The sequence below is a fragment of the Eschrichtius robustus genome, chromosome 5 (assembly GCF_028021215.1).
Source record: "Eschrichtius robustus isolate mEscRob2 chromosome 5, mEscRob2.pri, whole genome shotgun sequence".
In the NCBI taxonomy this organism is placed as follows: domain Eukaryota; kingdom Metazoa; phylum Chordata; class Mammalia; order Artiodactyla; family Eschrichtiidae; genus Eschrichtius; species Eschrichtius robustus.
Window position 1 is genome coordinate 20,953,254 of NC_090828.1, and position 21,938 is coordinate 20,975,191.

Here is a 21,938-nt window from a genome sequence, read left to right on the forward strand (position 1 = left end):
GAGAGAGCCAATACTAGGATACGTTATCAAATTGGCCACTGTTAAGGGAGTGAATGGTCGATCCTGCATCCATCTGAAAAACCTTATGAATTGTATCTTAGATTGTCTGTCTGAGAGAAGAAAAGGGAGGAGCATTTATCTATCCACAACCATCCCCCATTGGTTAAGGGCTGCCCCCACTCCCAGGTGTTCATTGCTCTGCACATCCAGGTTGCATATACGGCAGTGCCTAATGGCTTCCCATGGGTGTCCCATACTGTGCCATTAGAAAACCCAGGACAGATAGCAAGAGGCACATGGTAGGAGAATGAGGTTCCATCTTTGTGAAGTAGGTCGAAACCTCTGTGGGAGAGGTCACTGCAGCAGTGGCTGGAAGGAGTGAGCCCAAGAGGATGTAAAGTGATGCTCAAGAAGTGACTGATACATTCCACCCCTTTTACCACTCAGATCTGCTCATGCCCTCCCTCCCTTAAATCTAATTTATCACAGTCTCCTTCAGGATGGTGGCCAGCCACAACTCCCCAAATAATTAATAAAAGACAGTTAGTGAAACCAGCTACACTCCCTACTGCTATAGCTGTCCTGAAGCCATAATTAATGTTCATCATCCCCTTCCTCCACCATCCTTTCTAGATTCCCTCCCTCAGTCAGCACTTTGATTGGTCTGCATTGCTTTCCTGATGGGGCATCACAGACCCTTCAGAGAAGAGTCTGCATCTTTAGTTGTCTTTCCCTTGTTAGGCCACAGATGTCAAAATTGCTCGTCCACTAATATCACTGAGCAAGAAAGCATGAAGTGATACCTGGTGAATCCCATGAATTCCAGGTATATTCCTCCCTGCCCTTTGCTGTATAGAAGCCACCATAGTTCCTCATATCAATCAAGGTCAATTACCCCCACCAGTACAGTAATTTTTTTTCTTTGCCTGCCAGACCATCAGCATGAGGAGCCCAGAGTGAGCTGGCAGTAGAGGTAGTGTTTGAGGGCCCAAGACACAACAACTTGTCACTCACCCTAGAAGGGGTGTTTGGGTATGCTCCAAACCATTATACCCCTTAAAATGGACTTGATCTTTTAACAAATAGGTCTTTGTATCTTTGTGGAGATTAACTCCCATTTTTTTGTAAACATGTGTCTTAGCAAGGCTGCTTCCTGCCAACAAGTCCAGTTAGCACGATCTCATCAACATCATGAACAGAGCACAGGAGAGGTTGCTCTGAAGACCTAACTTCTGTCATGGAGAAAGTATGTAATACATATGGACTTTCTTCCTTCTCCTATGTCATTTATTTCTTCTATTTTCCCTGGTGCAGGTGCTTTCTTACAGGTTAGGGGGTACCCATCACAATAGTTTGGTTTAATACATTTGGTCCAGAACTCCCTTCTCAGGAGGGCTGCTTTTATGAGCCACAGGACTATGTGTCTCCTGGAGCACAGACCACTTTATTACTGACTCTCCAGACCTAGGCAGTTCCTGGCACAAAAAGTTGTGGAATTGAACTAAATTATTTTAGTTGGGTTGATCCATAAAGGCTCTAAGCAATCTCTAGAGAACGCTGGTTGCCTTTGTCCAAACTCTCTGCCTCTGGTGCAGAAATGGAGGAACAAGTGTTTCCACTAAGATTTGTCACTGAGTCCCTTTTCCTTAAGGGCTGCCTTTCTTGGGATGCCTTTAATCATACAGAGTTCCCTTGACATCATCTGTGCAAAGAGCCCAGAGGAGCAGCAACAGGTGGCAAGAGCCAGGATCCTGGAGACAGAGGCTTGCCACCGAGACATATGGAAACATTTTGTCCACTCTCACAGCAGACCTTTATCCACTCCCCTCCCCATGTCATTCCATTTTCACATTTACCATGCACCTGCTGTGTGTTAAGCACTGTGTGTTTATATAGATTAGTTCACCTCATGAAGAACAGAAATTCCAGATTATCCCTGGGCTGGAAGGGCTGGGGTAAGTCCCTGGCCTGTTTCCAGATCTCTAAAATGAGTGGATGTGCTATATGATCTCTCAGGATTCTTCCAGTCCAAATTTGCTAAAATTCTATACAGCTCTGAGATCTAGTTTCTCCTTCCAGAAGAAGCCCCAGTAAACCTCTCTTAACCTGAGCTTCCCCTCTGAGAGGGGAACCTGAGCCAAGGGCTTGAGTGCAGGAGGCTTAGTTTTTGAAGTGATCCCAGGAAACAGGAGTGAGGCAACAGGAGGAAGGAAATAAGGAGGGAAGGGAGGGAGGGAGGGAAGGAGGAGGGAGGGAGGCAAGAAGGCAGGCAGGTTAACACAAGAGTAAATTGTTGAGCTGGTCACCACAGCAGGAAACTGAGTTTTTTGTTTTTTGGTTTTTTTCTCATTAAACGTTTTAAATGGGTCTCAAATTCTGTGACAGATTTTTGGTCAAGTTGTTTCCATTAAAAAGTACTGATTTAAAAGCTAATAACTTAAAACTGCCACACACAAAACAAATGGTCCACAAAACATTCTCCTTTCCTTCCGAAGGTTTTACGATGCATAGTTATCATTAACCAGTCTTTTTGCTATTAAACTTAAATGGCCAGTTGAGACAAATGGTTCTGAGACTGTTCTTCCACCACTGATTAAGACTGGGGTGGCAGGTATTGGGGATAATGTTCATTTAGCCTTCTGAGCTTTCTGGGCAGACTTGGTGACCTTGCCAGCTCCAGCTGCCTTCTTGTCCACTGCTTTGATGACACCCACAACAACCGTCTGTCTCGTGTCACTAACAGCAAAATGGCCCAGAGGAGGATAGTCAGAGAAGCTCTCAAAACACATGGGTTTGCCAGGAACCATATCAACGATGGCAGCATCACCAGATTTCAAAAATTGGGGGCCATCTTCCAGATTTGTCCCAGAAGGACAATCAATCTTCTCCTTCAGCTCAGCAAACCTGCAAGCAATGTAAGCTGTGTGACAATCCAGCTGTGTGACAATCCAGCACAGGTGCATATCCAGCACTGATTTGGCCTGGTTGGTTCAAGATAATCACCTGAGCTGTGAAGCCAGCTGCTTCCATCAGTGGGTCATTTTTGCTGTCATCAGCCACACTGCCACGATGAACATCTTCGACAGACACGTTCTTGACATTGAAGCCCACATGGCCCCCAGGAAGAGCTTCACTCAAAGCTTCATGGTGCAGGAAACCACTGTCTCACTGGTATCTTCTGAAGAGCCGTATAGAATGCACTCATAATTCCATGCTACGGAGGGATGGAAAGAGACGAACATTTTTCCTTCAGCTCCCATCCCGCTGGTCAGAGGCTGTCCCATGGTGGTTAACTCCCTCACCCTTCATGGTTTGCACCTCACCAATGACCAGGAGTTTTCTATACAGTAACATCAGAGAAGTGCCAGCAAGAAGCAAAGGATACAAGATGCAGCTTAGATGAGGACTGCTGGGGGCTCTGAGCTAGTTGTCTCCACAATAATCGTGTAAAATGTAGGCCAAGAGGATGTGCAATTAAGTTTTGCCAGATTTAACAAAAATACAATATGCTCAGTTAAATATGAATTTTCAACTCAACAATGTATACAATATTTGGGACATGCTTATATTAAATAAATTATTCATTATTGATTTGAAATTCAAATTTGACTGCATTTCCTGTATTTTTTCTGACTACCCTATGTACAATACATAATTGGGCACAGAAGGCAGGCCACACTAAGCCCCAGCCCTACCTCTCCAGTCTCCTTTAAGGACTTTGTCTATCTGCCTTGAAGATCTTTAAATTTCCCATTTCTCCATGCTTTGGATATAGAAGTAGCTCAATTATGACTGATGACCTGTGACTTCTCTGTACAAGGCAGGAGAGGTGGCAGGGACGAAAATGCAGCCAGGTGAGATGAAATGGGACACAGAATTTCCAGTTCTTCAGGGGCTCAAAGCCCAGGAAAGGAATCCTGTGCTTGACACAGATAAGGCCTCATGCTGAGCAAATCCAGGCGGGTGCTGGACTCCCCACCATGCCCCTCCATGCTCCATGGCTGCGAGCATCTGCAACAATGCCAAGGCCTACAGGGAATGAAAGAACAGAAATACTAATTTTCATTAAAAATGAGGACACGAATGTCAAAAGCCAGTGTTTTTTTACTGCAAATCCTTTTGTTTTCAGGCACAATTCTCTTCTCAAAACTACCAAATATGATCATCTTAAAAACATTAGAGTTAGTAGATGTTTCTTACTTTGAGTTCAGGAATAAAAAAAAAAAAAATTAAGTGCTTAAAAAACAATACTATCCATATTTTTTTCTCGTAGCTTCAAAATTTCCAGAACTTGTACATTGTTCATTAGTGAGGTCTCCTCACCGTTGTGCTATCAGAAGCCAGACTTCCCTCCTGCCCAGGTCCTTAATCTAACCAGAGTGACAACTCCACTTGAATTCCTGGACTTTGTCCCTCATCCCTGGTGAGGATGAAGCTGAATTGTATTGAAGCTGTGTTTGCTATATTGGAACCTTGACTCTATCTCACACCCAGGGCCTCTGGGCAAGAGGCTGAAGCTGCATGCTCACCTCCGTATGGGATCAGCCCCATCAGCAGATGTCTGAGCTGTAAGAATTCCAGAGCATGGCTGCTACTGAGTCTTAGTTCCCAAAAGTGGGGTGGAAAGGACCATGGGGTCATCTTGGCGAGCCTCCTCATTCCATCAATGAAGATGCTCGGTCCCACAGGTCATAGGTAACTGGTCCAAGATCCACACCTGGATTTTGCCATTCAACAGAATCAAGAGAAGAACCCAGAGCTCCTTCCGTTACCCCTACGACAGCCTCACCCCACTGCCCCATCCTTCCCTCTGATTGTATATTTGTGTTGTTCCACTGTGGCAGGAACTTAGGTGTGATAACAACAGACCTCCCCTACATAACCAACAGGGACCAGTTTTCAAAGACTACAACTGCAAACTTTTATTCTTAATGACTCGGAAGGCATATCAGAGCCTCATGTTGCCCAGGGCAGTAACCATGAACAGCTTCCTATAGAGGAAATCTGTATGCAAACCCTGGTTCTGTCATTTAATATTCATGTAACTTTGGGCAGGTCACATAATCTTCTAGAACCCCAGCTTGCCTGAAAAATGGACAGGTGATCTCTGCCCGACTCATTGAGTTATCGTGAGGAGCAAATGACTCCCCGTGTCCCATGCAGTAGCCACATGTGGCTATTTAAGTTGAAACATAAATAAGACAAAGTAAAAATTCAATTCCTTATCCACATAACATTTCAAGTGCTGAATAGCCACATGTGACTAGCAGCAACCATACTGGACAGGACAGATATAAACACCATCACAGGAAATTCTATTGCACAATGCGGCACCAGGATACTCAAAATTCGCCTAAAAGTCGCTGGGTCCTTCATAGTTTAGTCCCAGCCTTCCTGCCCAGGTTCTTCTCCTGCCACACCACCCATCTGCTCCCTTATATTCTATACCAAACCACATGTTCTTCCTGGCTGGTACTTCCACCTGATCATGACTTGCTTCATGTGGTTTTCCTTTGTTGAGAATGCCCTCCCTACCCTGTACCCCATGCTATCCTCTGCTCCCGTCTGCCTAGGTAACCTACTCACCCCCTGGCCCAGTGCAAAAATTTCCTTCTTGGAGGCAGTGTCCACAACGTTCCCGGAAGAAATCAATCAGTCCCTTTTCTCCGGATCCTCCATTGATGACCCAACTACAACCTCTACACCCTGAGACCGCTAATGTGCTGGTCTCTGAAGCCCTTGAGGGCAAGGACTGGGTCTCATTCATCTTTGTTCCCCAGGGGTTTTGCCCAGTGCTGGGAAGAGTAGACATCTAGGTCAATGTCAAGACCATGGATCTCATTTCATGCTACCACCATGCTCCCTCAGCACAGTGGTTCCCAGTGCTGGCTCAGTCTTAGTTATGTGCTTTTAAGAGAAAAGTTTCCCTGCAGGCTGCTGGTTCCCGCTGAGCCAGCAAAGTTGTGAAGAGAAGCAGAGTTGGAAGCAGGAGCTCGAGCCATGTCGGCGGCCATGCAGAAGAAGTCAGTTGAAGAAAGCAGGCTCTGAGGGGAAGAGCTGGTTCCTAGGAGGGAGGGGACGAGGAAGGGCAGTCCCAGAACACACACATGGGCCATTCTCTCCCAGTGGAATACTCTCTGCCTGACCTCTCTGACAAGCAGCGCTGGCAGCTCTCTCAGCATCCCACGCGGGTATTCTCCTCAGGGCACTGCCCCACACACCTGTCCCACAGGCCCTGGGACCAGCAGAGCCTCCTGTGGCTGGAACCCCAGTGTCAGCTCCAGGACCTTCTTCCAAACGATTGCACCCATATGCCCTGTTCCTCACTGCCTCTCCCACCGACATCTTCTCCTGTGTTCTTTTTTTTTAGTAGACTATGCAAATCAGTTAAACAAGAGAAACGTATATAATTTATGTAGTGTACCTGTCTAATTTCTTGGGTTTTTTAATAAATTTATTTTATTTAGTGTTGGCTGCGTTGGGTCTTCGTTGCTGTGCGCGGGCTATCTCTAGTTTGCGGCGAGCAAGGCTACTCTTCCTTTTGGTGCGCGGGTTTCTCATTGCGGTGATTTCTTTTGTTGCTGAGCACAGGCTCTTGGCACTAGAGCTTCAGTATCTGTGGCACATGGGCTCAGTAGTTGTGGCTCGTGGGCTCTAGAGCGCAGGCTCAGTAGTTGTGGCTCACGGGCTTAGCTGGTCCTCGACATGTGCGATCTTCCCGGACCAGGGCTCGAACCTGTGTCCCCTGCAATGGCAGGCAGATTCTTAACCACTGCGCCACCAGGAAAGTCCTGTCTAATTTCTTACTCCTGTTTATTTTTTTAAAAATTTTTCTAACGCAATTATTTTATCACAGTTCCAGAAGATACTGTAAGCCAAATAGTTTTGGACGTTTTGATTTGGGGAAGAGTTTTAAAGATACACATTTTTTTTAAGAAAAAAATTTGAAATCACAATACATTTTAAATCTCCTATCCCATTAGCTCTTTTACCAATCATTTCTTAGGAAGAAAGTCTTTTCTTTTTTAGGTTACTAATTTTTGAACTTAATTATTATATACCTTAAAAAAATTTTTATAGAAGTAACATTGATTTATAACATTGTATAAATTTCACATGTACGACATTATATTTCCATTTCTGTATTACCCTACAATGTACTCACCACCAAAAATTTAGTTCCCATCCATCACCATGCAGGTGATCCTCCCCTCATGTGTTCTTAGTTTGATGACAAACCCCCCATCCTTCCAGCGTCCTGGCTAGAAACCTCCTATCAAACTTGGTCTCCCCCTTCCTTCTCCTCCAAGACCACCTCCTGCCATTACTCAGGATGTCCTGCCCATCTGACCCCTGTGGTAGCCGTAATTCTCTGCCACTGGACTTATCAGGTCCCCATCTCTTCTCGTGTGGACCACATCAGTGTAATGGCTTCCTATCTGGGCTTTTCCTCTCTAATCTGTGGCCCTTTCCTTCCATCCTGTCGGAACCATCCTCCTAAAATACAAATCGTTCTCCTCCTCCTGGTCTCTGCTTTCCACCATTGTCCACGGGGGCAAAACACAAGCCAAACTCCTTAAACAAACACTCAAGTCCCTCCCAGATCTGACCCCCACTTACGCTGGCTGCCTTCCCTTCTCTGGGACACACCATCCACTCTCCCACTTGTGTGTCTTTTCTCTACCTCCCCTGTCCCCACCCCATACACAGCTTCCAAGTTCAGCTCAAACATGACCCCGTCCGTGTGACCCTAGGGACAGGCTGCCATTGGCTTCACACCCGACTCCCACATATACGAGCTGAGGGACCTTGAGAAGGTTACTGAACCCCACCACGCCTCAGTTTCCTTATCTGTGAAACAGGACCATAGCATTGCTGACCAGTCATTAGCAGACTGAATAAGATACTTCATTAAAAGCACATACATAGCACCTGGCACGTGACTGTTTCTTTCCACCACTGGTGGAGGTGGTGGTGTCTTCCTGGCAGATCTCTCAAACTCTGCCTCCCCACTTCAATCACAGTTTGCCAGAATCTCCTGCATGGGGCTTAATTATTTGGCTCTGAAATGAGATTGTTTTTGTCCATGGCTGCCTCACTCAGAAGACTCAGGAAGCCAGTCTGGTTTACCCGTCACCTCCCCAAGCCCGGCACAGAGTAGACCCCAGGGCGCCTCCTGCTTGGATCCTGCCACCTCCACCCACTCCCAATAAAGGTCTCTTTAATTCTGACTCCACAGGGGTCACACGTGAGAGTGTGGGCGGTGGAGAGGGTGTTTGTGAGATAGTGCGTGAGAGTGTGTGAGTCTGCTTGAGCACGTGTGTGAGTGAGAGTGTGTGTGAAAGTGAGTACATGTGAGCCTGTCTGTGTGTGAGTACACCGTGTGAGGGAGGGTGCACGTGAGTGGATGAGAATGTGTGTGTGAGTGTGTGAGTGTGCATTGGACCAGGCTACTTTCCAGTCCAAATCCTGTCATTCTCCTGTCCCTTCAGCTATCCTTGTGGTCAAAATGTCTGCATGTCTGTTAACAAAGCTACAAAGCATTTATGCAGCTTATTTCCACTGCTCGTTTCCTACAATGCAGAGAGTGTGCCGGGCTGAAGAGGAATAAGACAGCATCACCAGGGCCCCTGAGGGATGCACCCCCTTGCATGGAGGGTACAGATAATATTCCATCCTCTCCAGGTGGCTTGTCTGTTTGGCAGTTGGAGTTTGCTCTGTCTGTATGATAAGATTAGCAAACATTCATTGAACACTATGTGCGAGGCATTTTACCTATCAGTGACAAGCAAACTCTCAGAGGTAGTTACTCTTGTTATTTCTAGTTTAAAAAAAAACTAAAGCACAGAGAGTTTAAATAACTTGCCCAGAGCTACACAGCTAGCAAGTGATGGAGCCCAGATTCAACCCAAGAAGTGTAAAAATAATGCTCGTGTGTGTAACTACTACATTTACTGCCAGAAGTGGCTGTTTCAGGCTTCTGTTAAATGCCCAATGCTGCTGAGATGTGAGATGCTGAGATAAAGAGTGTGTGTGGTGGGCGAGGAGGGGGGCCTCAGCAACCAGAACATGAAAACTGGGCAACTTGGGCAGATGCTGGAAAGAAGAACAGAAGAATGGGAACCAAGGAGAGATCTCATGGTTCTCAAACATTCAAACATGTAGGTGTCTGAAAAGCACCCCGGCTGGATTGGAGCGGAGTGCAAGTGACCCAGCCTGAAGGATCAGCCTGACACCAGGGGAGTGCCAGTTGGACCACAAGCAGCAGCAATTTGTTCCTGGTTGAAGCCAAGCCACTTGGAGTTGTGGGATAGGCAGATGTCAGGGTAGGGCGGAGCTGCAGAAGCCCAAGCTAGCAATCAACCTGTTACTGGTGTAACTAGCGCTTCCCCAGGGGCTGCAGTCTTGGCTCTCAGAATGAGGCTCCAGGGCCACAGACAGCAGGAACCCCCCCACCAGAGAGCTCACTAAATTGCAGATTTGGGGGCCTCACCCTACTCAACCACAGTCTCTGGGACCTGACCTTGCAATCTGCATTTTTCACAAGCTCCTTTAGTCATTCCGATTTGCTCTCAAATCCGAGAACAGAAATGCATAGCCAGCTGTCTTAGATTAGGTTCTCCAGAAGCAGACCCTGAGAGGAGGGTTCGTACACAGTGATTTATTATGAAAGTGCCCCCCAAAAGGGCAGATTAGGAATGGGGGAGCAGAACAAGAAGGGAGAAACCCAGCAAGGATGTGAACTCAAAGTCCAGCAGAGGGTGGCGTGCGCCCCATCACCCAGGGACACTGGAGGGTAAGTCATGTCTCTGGGGTCAGCCATCCCAAGTCCTTCGAGTATCAAGATCTTTATCACATCTAAGACTTTGTTAATTTTCTAGTCAAAAACTGGGTTTTTACTGGTGCCTTGTTTATTAGCATGAAGAATAATGGAAATGGGTTCTTTTTGTGAAATTAAAGATATGTACAATATGTAGTTTGGCTAAAAATAGGCTAGAAACACTCCCACCTCGCATGAAGAGGGTGTAAGAACCAGCCACACCCACCAAAACCACCATTCAGCATCTGGGAGAAAGATGGCACCTGGCAAAGAGCATAGACTTCCATGAATACACGAAGGCAGTAGAAGTGGGAACCGGCTCTGTCGAAAACGGGTACAATGGCCAAAAACCAGATTGTGTCATCTCTTCTGGTGACAAAAGCCTCACATAAAGGCTGAGAGCACTTTGAAAACAACACAGTTTTCTTGTAACCTGGGAGAGAGAGTTGAAGAAACTGCAGCTGATGGCAGAAAAAACTCAGATCTACAACTTTGCAAATGGTGCATTGGTTCAACACCAGGAACAGAATGAGAAAGGGAAAAAAATGACAAGAAAAATGAAAGATGGAAAATTAGTGGTGCAATGCATTAGGAACAATGTCACCTGTGTTCAGATCTATGAAAAATCAGAGTAAAAATGTCATCATCATGTTTGATGACAATTAGCTGTGAGATGATAAGCAAGCTCTGTTCAAATCTCCATACTGCTTCTTATTTTCTTTTCCTTACTATGTTCGATTATCTTTATCACAAACATTTTACTTGCAACTATTTCAAAGTATTCCTTTAATTAGGATCAACCCTTTGGTTAGTAAATAAAAGTGGTTTTATTAAAAAAAATAAAATAAAAAGAATTCAAGCAGGAGACTAACTCCCAACAGAGCTTCTAGCTATTATCCCAACAGAGAAGATACTATGCAGGGGTATACTTGCAGAACTGCGTAAAGTTTTAAAATCTGCCTAACTTCTCCCACATCCAGTAAAACAAAGGCGCAGCTAGGTTGAGAGGCGATGGGCTTACCTTTGGTGACAGGGAGGAAACTGGCCAAAGCCAGTCTTTGTTGGGGGAGGAGGAGAGTAAGGAATGGAATGGAAGGTGACAGCTCCCCCAGAGAGAGAGAGGACGAAGCTACTCTGATAAACCAAAGAGTGGCCATCACCTGTGCAAGGGCCCTGAGCCAGGCCTTGGGCTAGGTCTTTCCCTTACCTGATCCCATTTAGTTTTCCCAAGAAGCCAAAGGCTGTGTCTAGTTTTTCTCTTTACAGATAAGGAAACTGAAACCCAGAGGGTTTCACTGACCTACCAGGGTAACTCAGTTGGAAAGTGGCAGGGTCCTGGAGGTGCCCTGCGTCAGAAGTGTTCCAGGCCCACAGGAGATGTGGCAAAGGGTTTGTGGAGGGAGGGGAGCAGGGGAAGCCTGAGAACTGAGGGGGCACAGTGAAAGTGGGGCACAGAGTGAGGTGGGGAGAGCGAGGAGTGGGAAGCCTTGCTGGTCAAGGCAGTTCTCCCTTTGGAGAAGTCCTCCAGACACAAACCAACAGTTAATAATCAACTCCTCTGTGCTGACTGTTAAATTGATGCTCTCTGCTCCCTTAGACTCTGATCAGGGGAAGGAAAAAGAAAAAGAAAAGCTTTGTCGGTGAGTGTCCAATTACAAAGTTGAGACACAGAAAATCTTGGAGCCAGAACCTGCAGACTCAGCAGCCTCTAAGTTCCGTTTGCTTCAGATTTCGATACTTGCAAAAGCAGGGGTCCCTGGAAACTTCATTCTCCTCTTTCTTTCCTCTCTCCCTCTGTCCTTCCTTCCTTCTTCACCCTTCCCTTGTCCTGTCTTTTATTCACTCAGGCAGCAAATATTGCCGACACCCACCATTAGCCACACACTAAGGAAACCATTTCCCAAGCATCTTCCTTTGCATTATCACCTCTGACTCTGACGTCCACCCCGAGAAGTGTGAAGTATCATCATCCCCATTTTAAATGATGAGCAGACTGTCTGAGGTTCCACAGCTGGTCACTGGTCATGTGTGGACTTGAACTCAGAACTCTCTTAGTCTAAACACCTTGGTTTATGTTGTTTTTCCCATAGCCTAGAGCCTCACCCTCACCTTCTCCGATCTGAGGCAGCTGTTGAACAAACTCAGTCAACCCCAGGAGCTCCACCCTGACCCTGTCCAGGTTGCCAGCAGAGGAAGGACAGGCAGGGACAGTAAAAGAGTCACTTGGCAGGCAGCCCTGAGTGTCCCAGGTCATGGGCCAGGCCAGTGCTGGGCTCCAAGATGAGCCAACATGGCAGGGGAACAAGAGACCAAAGGAAAGAACATGTTAACCATCTTCAGATCTCATAGTTGAGAGGTGTGAACGCTGAGAACCAGAACACCATGAGTACCCGCTCCAAAGGGGTACCCAGGACCAGGGGCTGGAGACAGCCAGAGGAAGCTGCTGGAGGGGCAAGAATGGGAGAGAAAAAAGGAAGGGGGGGGGTGGAGGCGGAGGGAACCTGCCCCCAAAGGATCAGGATATGGAAAGGAAGATGGGAGTCGGACACCACTCACTGAAGGACCAGTAGGATGAGTCTGGTTTGAAGCTTCCCAGCATCACCAGACCCTGGCAGAGAGAGCCCACTACCCCCGGCTTCTTGCAGGGAGTCCAGGAAGGGCTGAATGGAGGGAGGTCCTTGACACAGCCTGGAGGGCTGAGAGGACGGAGATGGGAGGGAAGACAAGGCTAACCTCGGAGGGGTGGCCCGGGATGGGGGCAAGGCGAGCAGGGCTCTGGCCTGAAAGATGTGTTTGGCAACAGAATCTAGAAATTTTGCCTGACCCAGAGCTTCACCACGTGTTCTTTTCTGTTTCTGTGATGACAAAGATAAAGAGGGAGGAAAACAAACCCATGAAACATGCAGAACTCCTCTCTCACCTCCCCTGACCTTCTAGGAAGCAACCCTGTGGGGAGACAGGGGGGTTGGAGAGAGCACAGGAGTGAAGTCCAATATAGAGCTCGAAGATTCACTCCGGATTTGGGAAGGTCACCCAGGCCACCTGGGCAGCAGCTAGGAGCCAGCCCCACCTCTTCCCACTCCCACCCACTGGCTTGGGAAAATGATCAGGATAAGCTGCCCCCGAGGTGGACGCCAGCACAGGTCACCCAGTCTCTGGAAGTGACAGCCCATCCCCTTATCTCTGCAGCTGTTAGGCAGCCTCGCAGGAACAGGCTCTGGTTACAGGGTATAAACAGCCACAGAATCAGCTGGCTCTGGTCTGGCCCCTGCCCTTGGCTTCTGCCTTGGGAGAGTGGGGGAGGCTGGATTCGAAAGGTGGGCCACTCCCTCTCTACTCTCCACCTCCTCCTCCCAGTCTGCACTCCTCTGGATTCTCTCCAGAGCCTACAGATCCTCCTTTCCCAGGGTGGTCATGTGTATGCTCCCAGTGACCTCGGCATGGGCTGCAATGCACGTGAGCAGCCCATTTTACAAGTCTGTCAGATCAGAATTGTGCTGCGTTTGGCCAAAGGCCATCCCATCGCTGTATGAGGACACGCACTGTCCCTCTCCTTTGAGCAACAGATACGCATGTGTACTTGTCTTCCTTCCAACCTTAACCCGTGGGACTGGAGGCTTGTACCTTTTTGGCTCTAGGAGACCCTTGTTGCACCCAAGATGGGTCCCGTATCTTTGAAGTGTTTCACCAAGAGCTGCAGATGATCAGAGTGTGTGCACAGGGTCAGCCTCCAGGGTTAACTCTGCAAACCCAGCCAAAGGGGCCTCTCTGTCTCTGGAAGAGAAACCAGAAATCCAAGGCTGGTCTTCTTACCAAAGGGCCTCCCCCTAACCTTCAGAACCAAAGACTGCTGGGCTATTCTGCCTGGCGGCTGAGACCTTCAGAAAGCAGATGACATCCGGGGAGCCCAGCCAGGTGTGTGGATTATTCCAAAGAGAGTAGAAGAAACCACCGACAGCCTAACCAAATACACACTAGTGTTAATCCAAGCAGAGTGATCAGCTAGCAAAGGGCAGAAGGATTGGCCTGACTCCACCTCAGTGCCGCCTCCTCTGAGAGGTTCCTATCTGGTGGGCTTGTGGAATTTCTCTCCAGCTCTTCCTTAACAATTATTATATTCGATTAATTCTCAATCAGTATGAGAGGGCTGGGTGGCTGCTCTTCAGGCATCTAATCAATCTAGAAGCGTCTAATCAATCTATATGTGCTGATCGATCCGTATGTGCCGATCAGTCCACACTTATCATCAATCACGGCAGCCTCTCTTATTTTGATAATGTGAAAAGACAGGTGACTAAAAGAGAGAAAAACAAATACCGTATATTAACGCATGTGTGTGGAATCTAGAAAGATGGTACAGATCAACCTATTTCCAGGGCAGGAATACAGACACAGACGTAGAGAATGGACATGTGGACACAGGAGGGGAAGGGGAGAGTGGGACGAATTGGGAGATTAGGGTTGACATATGTACACTACCGTGTGTAAAATAGATAGCTAGTAGGAACCTGCGGTATGGCACAGGGAGCTCAGCTCGGTGCTCTGTGATGACCTAGATCTGTGGGATGGCGGGGGTGGGAGGCAGGTCCAAGAGGGAGGGGATATATGTATACATATAGCTAACTCACTTCATTGTACAGCAGAAACTAATACAACATTGTAAAGCAATTATACTCCAATAAAAAACAAAAAGAGCAGGGGGCCTTTAGAAACTGGGAGATGATGCAAAAAAAACTCCCAAAGGGAGAAATCAGAAAGAAGAGGAGTCAGTGGACAGAGGACAGACTTCAAAAGACTGAGCTACAGCATCGGGAGGAGGCTCCTTGCATTTCCAACGTGACCAGGCCAGGCCAGGCCAGAATTGTGTGGTCTTAGTTCTGCAGCTACCGAGGTCCTCTGCTTTCTATCATTTATAAAGTCAGTGTGTGTAGATTTGGGGGGAGGGGTGTGTGTGTGTGTGTGTGAGTTTTAAGTTGGCTGACTTGAAACTTGCTTCTTGGAAGAAGAAATTTTCTTCTCTTTAAAACTGGTTATTGATCATATACAAAATAATGAAAACCTTATGGACTACAAATTAACACTAGGTACAGCAAGAAATACCCAGGGGCCAGCCTAGTGCCGCCCCTCCTGGACAATATTTTAGTAATAAGTCCTGCACACAGCAGAGATGGGCACCAAGGATGCTGCCCTGTTCAGAGGTCAGACCCCTTGGCCACCCTACACTGAGGTACAGGATGCTCTGGGCTTCACCTCACACCACACCCCAGCCCCTCCTCACTTAGATCTTTAACAACCGCCTCTGCAGACACACACCCGAAGAAACAAAAACACACACACACAGAATGATTTATTAAATATATGTTGAAAGAAGACAAGAAGACTCCTAGTTACAGATTTAAGGAGTTGTTCATCTATTCAGCAAGGATTACATTCCTGATACGTGGGGACCTAGGTTGAAATCAGGCCAATTACACAAATTCATCTGCTACAGAAGAGAACACTTGATTCAAGGGCTGTTTAGCCATTTAATCAAAGAGCTTAACTATTTTTAAAATAGTCCAGCATGAAGGTTTTTCTTTTTCTACACTTGGACAGTCAGGCGCTCGGCCTTGGCATTGAAATGTTCTCGAGATCCAAGCTGGGGTGAGGCGTGGAGCTAAAAAGACCTTCAAGTACTTCCAGTCTGTCCCCCGCTCCTGGAAGATTTTTAAGGGAAAAAGAAGAAAGAGAAAAAGAAACATCCATGGGTTTTGATAAGCACTCTCTGTACTTGCATTTGTCTCTTTCCACGAGGTTGGCTGAAGAGTCGGCTAAAAATATCACGAAGGAAGGGGGGCTGGCAGTGCGGGGGAGAGAATTAGAAACTAACCCTGTTCCGTCTGACCGTTCCCTCACGCATTTACCACCATGATGAAGCTTATCTGCCCCTCTTCTCAGTCCATTTTTGGCCCTTGACTTGGGTAAGTTATTTTTTTAATAAAAGGGAAAAGTACTCTCATTTCTATTCTTTCTGTGGGGCTCAAGAGTCTCTATGACTGAGAATAACTCTCCAGTTCTACTCGGGTCTATGTTGAGACCACACCTCCCAGAGGAAGACTGGCCCATTGTGTGGGTACCAGAACCCACCGGATCCCAGAGGTAGACGGGCATCTGTCTCAGAGGCTTCCCAGGGGCCAGCCAGCTGGCAATACCCAAGCGTCCTGTTTCTCAGCTTCCAGGGTCTGGTCATCCTTGTTGTGGCTGGAGTTTTCCCAAAAGGAAGAAAGGAGAGGAGCACAGCAGGGACAGCCTGGTAGCCGGGTGGTTAGCTCACCGGATTCCTTAGAGCTCTCTCTCTTTAGCACTTCCCTTTCAGCCAAACCCAAAGGTTACTGGAGCAGGCTGGGCCTGGTTGGGCTAGGAGAGCTGAGTCATTCTCAGGACAGGAGAGCTGAGGCTGTAAATTATCCTGTGTTTAAGGATGGCTTTCTCAAACCGTGGCTTTGGGCTTGGAGTCTTTATTTATATCTCTTGCAGGAATATTTTTCAAACTCATGACTGCACTCTGTATTGCTCTGGGGACACTCCAAGCACCTGGTCTCCTCTATAATGAGCCCTGCAGGCGACAGGCCCCCAGAGGCCCTGGGACTGGACTCCAGGTCGGCTCACACTCATGCCCACACATACATCCCCACGCTGCCAGGCCAGGGCCCTGTCTCGTGCATGGAAGTGTGTCCACCTCTGCTGGCCCAGCATCACACACAGGCTCACAGATACATTCAGTGACACACACACCCTCACACACACACACACACACAAACACACACACACACACACACACACACTTCAAATGCAAGCTACTATGAATCCTCTGGTTCTCTGTATATTTTAGAGATAGTCTCTACACACAATGAAACATGTTCCATACAAGAACTACTCCTCAGGCTGCAGAACCTTCCAGGGGTCAGATACCCACCCCTCTGACTCAGGGGCATTTGGCAAGTGACCGACAAATTTGTATGCTGTTGTTGTTGTAGCTTGTGCCTTACTCGGTGCATAAGGAGATATCGCAGACCAGAGACTGCCAAATGGTTCACAGGCTTGAAAACGATTCCTTAGACCAAATCCTCACAAGTCAGAGCAAAGGAGCCACATAGACAGCCCTCTCTCTTTGAGCATCTGCAGGAGAGAAGCAAACTTTGTTAAGAAGTGGGAGAGGGAGTGCCGTTTTCTCTCCTGCTCATAAATCTGGATTCCTTTAATCCCTCTGTAGCCCCCATGTGATGCTTCCTCTCTCCCCTCCCTAGCCTTTTGTTTTTCTTTCCTGTTTTGTAATTAGAAAATTTTGTGTAGTTTGGTAAATCACTGGTTGTTATTTATTCCCCTTGGTTTATTGACCATTATTTGTTCTTTTCAAAGTCTCTTCAAGATAGAGCTAGCCTCATTCTTCCTATGGTACTGAGGCGCAGAAAACACAAAAGACATGACCTGGGGCCACAGAGGGCAGTGGCTGTGATGGATCCAGCCCAGCCCTGTCCCCAGACCCTGCCTAGCAACTTCCTTCTGGGAAGATGAACCCAGGACATGCTGTGGGTCTGTCCTCTGAGCCCTGGGCCCCCTCATCCAAATGGCACAGACACTCACTCTGCCACCTTTCTGGGAAGCAGAACTTCCTGGGGCTTTGAGGCTAGGTCTTAAGGGGCTGTCCTCACCTGTCAGCAGAAGGGATGGTTAGGGCCCTAAATGGGACAACAGTGACCCTATTGTTGATTAAACCACAATGCTGGAAATTTACAAAAATATCAAAATCCTCCATGAGGTAACATAGTAGTTCCCCAATCCCTCCCTCTCCCCATCCTGTTCCCCACTCCTCTTAAACACCTGCTGTTCAACACACATTTCATATTCTTATCCCATTATCATCTCTAGCTATCTTCTAAGTATCACCACTTCACCCACAGCGCATCCAGCCTTCTTTGTCCCACTACTCAAACATCACTAGAATTTCCACTTCTTCTGGCTACTTTTTCCAGATGAATGTTGTTGTTGTTTTTCTCTAACTTCACAAAGCACGAATTCTTGCCATATTTGTCTCATGTACATGTTTGGACCTTATCTTTCCAGGTCTGTTCAGAGGTTATGATTCAGTTGTGCTTTGACCGTAGTTGTGTGTGTGCTGGGTGGCTTCCAGCTGCCCCTCCAGAGCCTCTCTCCAGCCTTCTCCACCCTGCTCTGAGTCTCGGGAGGCCGACCCCGATGGACCATATCAAGGGGTCTCATGCGCTATGGTTTTCAGCTGGATTAGGCCAGTGGGAGGCACCATCTGGAGGTCAAAGGGAATGAAAAAAGCGAGAGACCAGCCTCTCAGCTCTCTCCTTGCCTCACTCTCTCAGGTTGACCCAGCTTCTCTGCAGAAGAAGCAAGGCAGTCCTCTCCATAGAGCTACTGTATTCATCTCCTGGGGCTGCTGTAACAAATCACTATAAACTTGGTAGTGTAAAACAACAGAAACTTTCTCTTTCACAGTTCTGGAGGTCAGAAGTCTGGAACCAACGTGTTGGCAGGACCACACTCCCTGGGGATGGTCCAAGGAGGATCTTTGCTCTGCCTCTCAGCCTACAGCCCTGTCAGGACTCCTGGACGTGTGGCCCCATCACCTGTCTCTGCCTCTGTGGTCCCATCGCCTCCTCCTCTTCTCCGTCTTCTCCTCTGCTGTCTGTCTTGATTGAGCTCCCTCTCCTCTTCCTTTATAAGGACACATCATTGGATTTAGGGCCCAATGGATAATCCAGGATAATCTCCTCGTCTCAAAATCCTTAAATAGATTCATAAAGACTCTTTTTCCAAATAAAGTAACAGTCACAGGTTCCAGGGATTAGCATGTGGATGTATCTTTTGGGGGCCACCACTCACCCCATGACAGCTACCCTCTCTGTGTTCTAGCAACTGTGCTCTCTCCTTCCGTGACCGGCCTGGGAGGTAGTGATGCTGTCACTAGCTCTGGGACCTTACACTGTCTCTGGTTTGGCTCCCTTTGTCCTTGCCACACTTATAAACAGTCCCTTTATTAAACTCTCTTCTGACTTCCTGCTTCGAGCCATTTGGTTCCTGCCAGGACCCTGACTGATGCAGGCGTCTTGAGATGAAAGTCATCGGGGAAAGAGTCTGCGTGACTCACTCCATGCAGCCCCCATAGCAAAGTAAGGGAAAGTAAGGATGTCTTACGATGGCAATAACAAACGATGAGATTAAAGGCTCCAAAAGAGGAGGGACCTAGACTCCAGGAGAAACATCACAGCAGAAAGACAACACTCTTGCTTATCATTCCTCCCTACACCCAGTCCCTGGTGTGAAATACGAGGGTGCAGTTAGGATGATCCTAAGTCCTTTCCAGACGTGCTCTCTGATGAAGGCCCCAGTTAGAATATTTTGGCTGAAAGTAAACCGAATAACACCTCCCCACCTCCATTCTGCCTCAAATGGTTTAAATGGTGGTTCTCAAGGTTTAGCACGTATCAGAACCACCTGGAGGGCCCTTAAAACCCCCCATGCCCAGAAGTTCTGATTCCATAGGTCTGGGTGAAACCCAAGAATTTGCATCTTTGACAAGTTCCCAAGGGATACTGATGCTCCTAGTCCAAGGACTGTACTCTGAAAACCACTGGCTTAAACAATAAGGAAAATGTATTCTCATAAACTATATGCCCTTGGGGAGGGTGGTTCCAAGGTTAGTTGCCTCTCTGGCTCAACCAGGTCCTCAAGGACCTGAATCCACTCTGCTCTGTCTTCCTCAGCCTCTCAGCCTCAATCTTGACTGGGTCCTCACAGCTGCATTCTGGTCCAATAGCTCCAGGCATCCTCTGCAGATGGGATAGTGGCCAGTAAAAGAGATTACCCTTCTTTAGAACAAGAACACTTCTCTGAAGTCTTCCACCTGGTGTCTCCTTATACTGCTTTGGCCAGAATTACATCACATGTTTGGGCCTAAACCAACCACTGCCAATGGGGGACAGAACAACAATTATTAGGTTACACCAATTAGTCCCGCAAAGGAAGAGTAGACAGCAAAGACTTTGATGGGTTCTGCCAACTATGGAAAGAGTATATCACCTAAAGTCCTGTGCTTGTGGGTGCACTTATTGGTCACGATCTGTTCAGCAAACACTCGTATCTTCTTTCTTCTGGCGCCAGGACCCAAAGCCCTACATAGAGGGGTAGGGAAATGTCTGAGGGCCCATGAAGCCCAGTGCCCATGTTCAGGCAACAGTGGCTTATAAACCAAGTAGGGAAACTTATAACTCTTCCCTAGGATTGAACTAAGAATACCAGAGGGGAAAAAAAGTCACCCTCTTTCTGCAGAAGTTGCTAAGTGGGGACTGCTGATGGTCACGTACGTACCAGGAGAAGAAAGTCTCTGGGAAGTGGTCACAATTAACTAACAGTCGGAGAGAAGCAGAGATGGGCAAACAGTGACGAAGACGGGTCCTGATTTTGATGCCGAAAACTCAGCCTCTGTGCACTGGTGCCAAATCAAATCTCGGAGACAGAGTTTTGGGTGAAGTAGAAAAGAATAGCTTTACTGCCTTGCCAGGCAAAGGGGGACACAGAAGGCTCGTGCCTCGAAACTGTGTCCCAACCTGGGAGGATTTGGAGAGGAGTTTTATAGCAATGTTTCAAGGGCAGTGTTGCTGATAAGATTAGGGTGTGTGCAGGGCCTGCACCCTTTTGATCTGGTCTCAGGTAATGTCTTGATGTGCTTCTCTGGTTCCTTTAATCTGGTCTCAGGTGGTCTTCTCTGGAATGAAGAATGCTGACATCTTCCATTTGTTGGGGGTTTTAGTTCTGTAAAGAGCTCAAAAATATTGTTATGTGTATCCCTTGAGTCGGAACCAGGACCCTGCCCCAAGGCTGCACTGTTGTTTCTTGGCTGCTCCTCCCTTATCTCTGCATCCCCTCCCTTCCCTGATTAGCAACTGTTCAAATCTGTCCTTTGGAACTAGGGAAGGTCATGGAGTCTAGGGTCTACTCCCTACAGACAAGAAACGGGGACAGAAAGTCTTCCGTGCCCAGGAGCCCCACAGGGTCCTGCCCGGTTTCAATTTCTGTAGCTCTTCCTTTATTTCTATGAGCACTTCAGTGTCCTGCCCAATTCTGGAATAAATGTCTCATTTGTCTAAGCTCACTGGAGTTACATTTCCGCTCCTTGCAACCAAACATTTCAGATTTAGACATTGCTGGTGTCATGAAGATCTCTGAAGAAGGAGATCTGACACCCATGTGTGAACAGAGGTAGCCAGGGCTGCCTCGGCTCCCATCTCGCACCCCACCCTTGGCCATATCTTCCAGACTGGGAATAAACTGAAGTCCCACCAAAGAGCCCAGCCCCCTCCATTATCAGTACCTAAGAAAACACGAGACCCCTGGGAACTTCAAAGGCAGGGCAGAGGCAGAGAAGAGACAAGCCAGGATTAGAGGGCATCACCCCTCTCTTTGCAGAAGTAGTCCTGGCCACAACGATTGGGAACATAAGAAAAGAGCCTGCACCCTCAGGATTACTCTTGTCTTTTCTAGATGGTGCTAGGGTGACTGTGGGGTGGGGGATCGTCCTGAAGCAGGAAGTGATGTCCAAGGACTTCACCAGACGATGATCAGCCCCAGACAGAATCCTTGTGGGTTTTTTTTTTTTTTTTTTTTTTGGTCTTAGGGGAAGGGAGTTCCCCAAGCATTTGCTCAAACACAAAGTTGTTTATTTGTTTGTTCTTAATGATCATACTGGTCAAGCATGCCAGCAATTCTGCTAAGGCAGGAGAGGTTGGCTCAGATAATGTTTCTGCTCCAAAGACTCATCAAGTATAATAGTTACAGCAACTGCTACTGCCGCCCTCACCCACTTACCAACCCACCTACTCTGCCCCCGGCACTGGGCGAAGCTCTTTACGTGCTAGTGCAAGGACAGTCTGCATGATCCCACCACAGAACAAGAGAAACAAATTTATTTGTTTTCCATTGACAATGGAATGAAAGCAATTTTTATTTATCTTTTCCTTGCTGACTTCCAGTGACCCATCCCATCAGAAATCACAGTGGGAGAAAGATAGAGAAATAGGGACAGAACTCAAGAAGAGATGAGAGATAGGAG

General features: G+C 47.5%; 1 pseudogene; it reads right to left on the minus strand.

Annotated features, from left to right (window-relative positions):
* Positions 1-2,369: 2,369 nt before the first annotated feature.
* Positions 2,370-6,345, minus strand: LOC137764600 (elongation factor 1-alpha 1 pseudogene; annotated as a pseudogene).
* Positions 6,346-21,938: the final 15,593 nt, after the last annotated feature.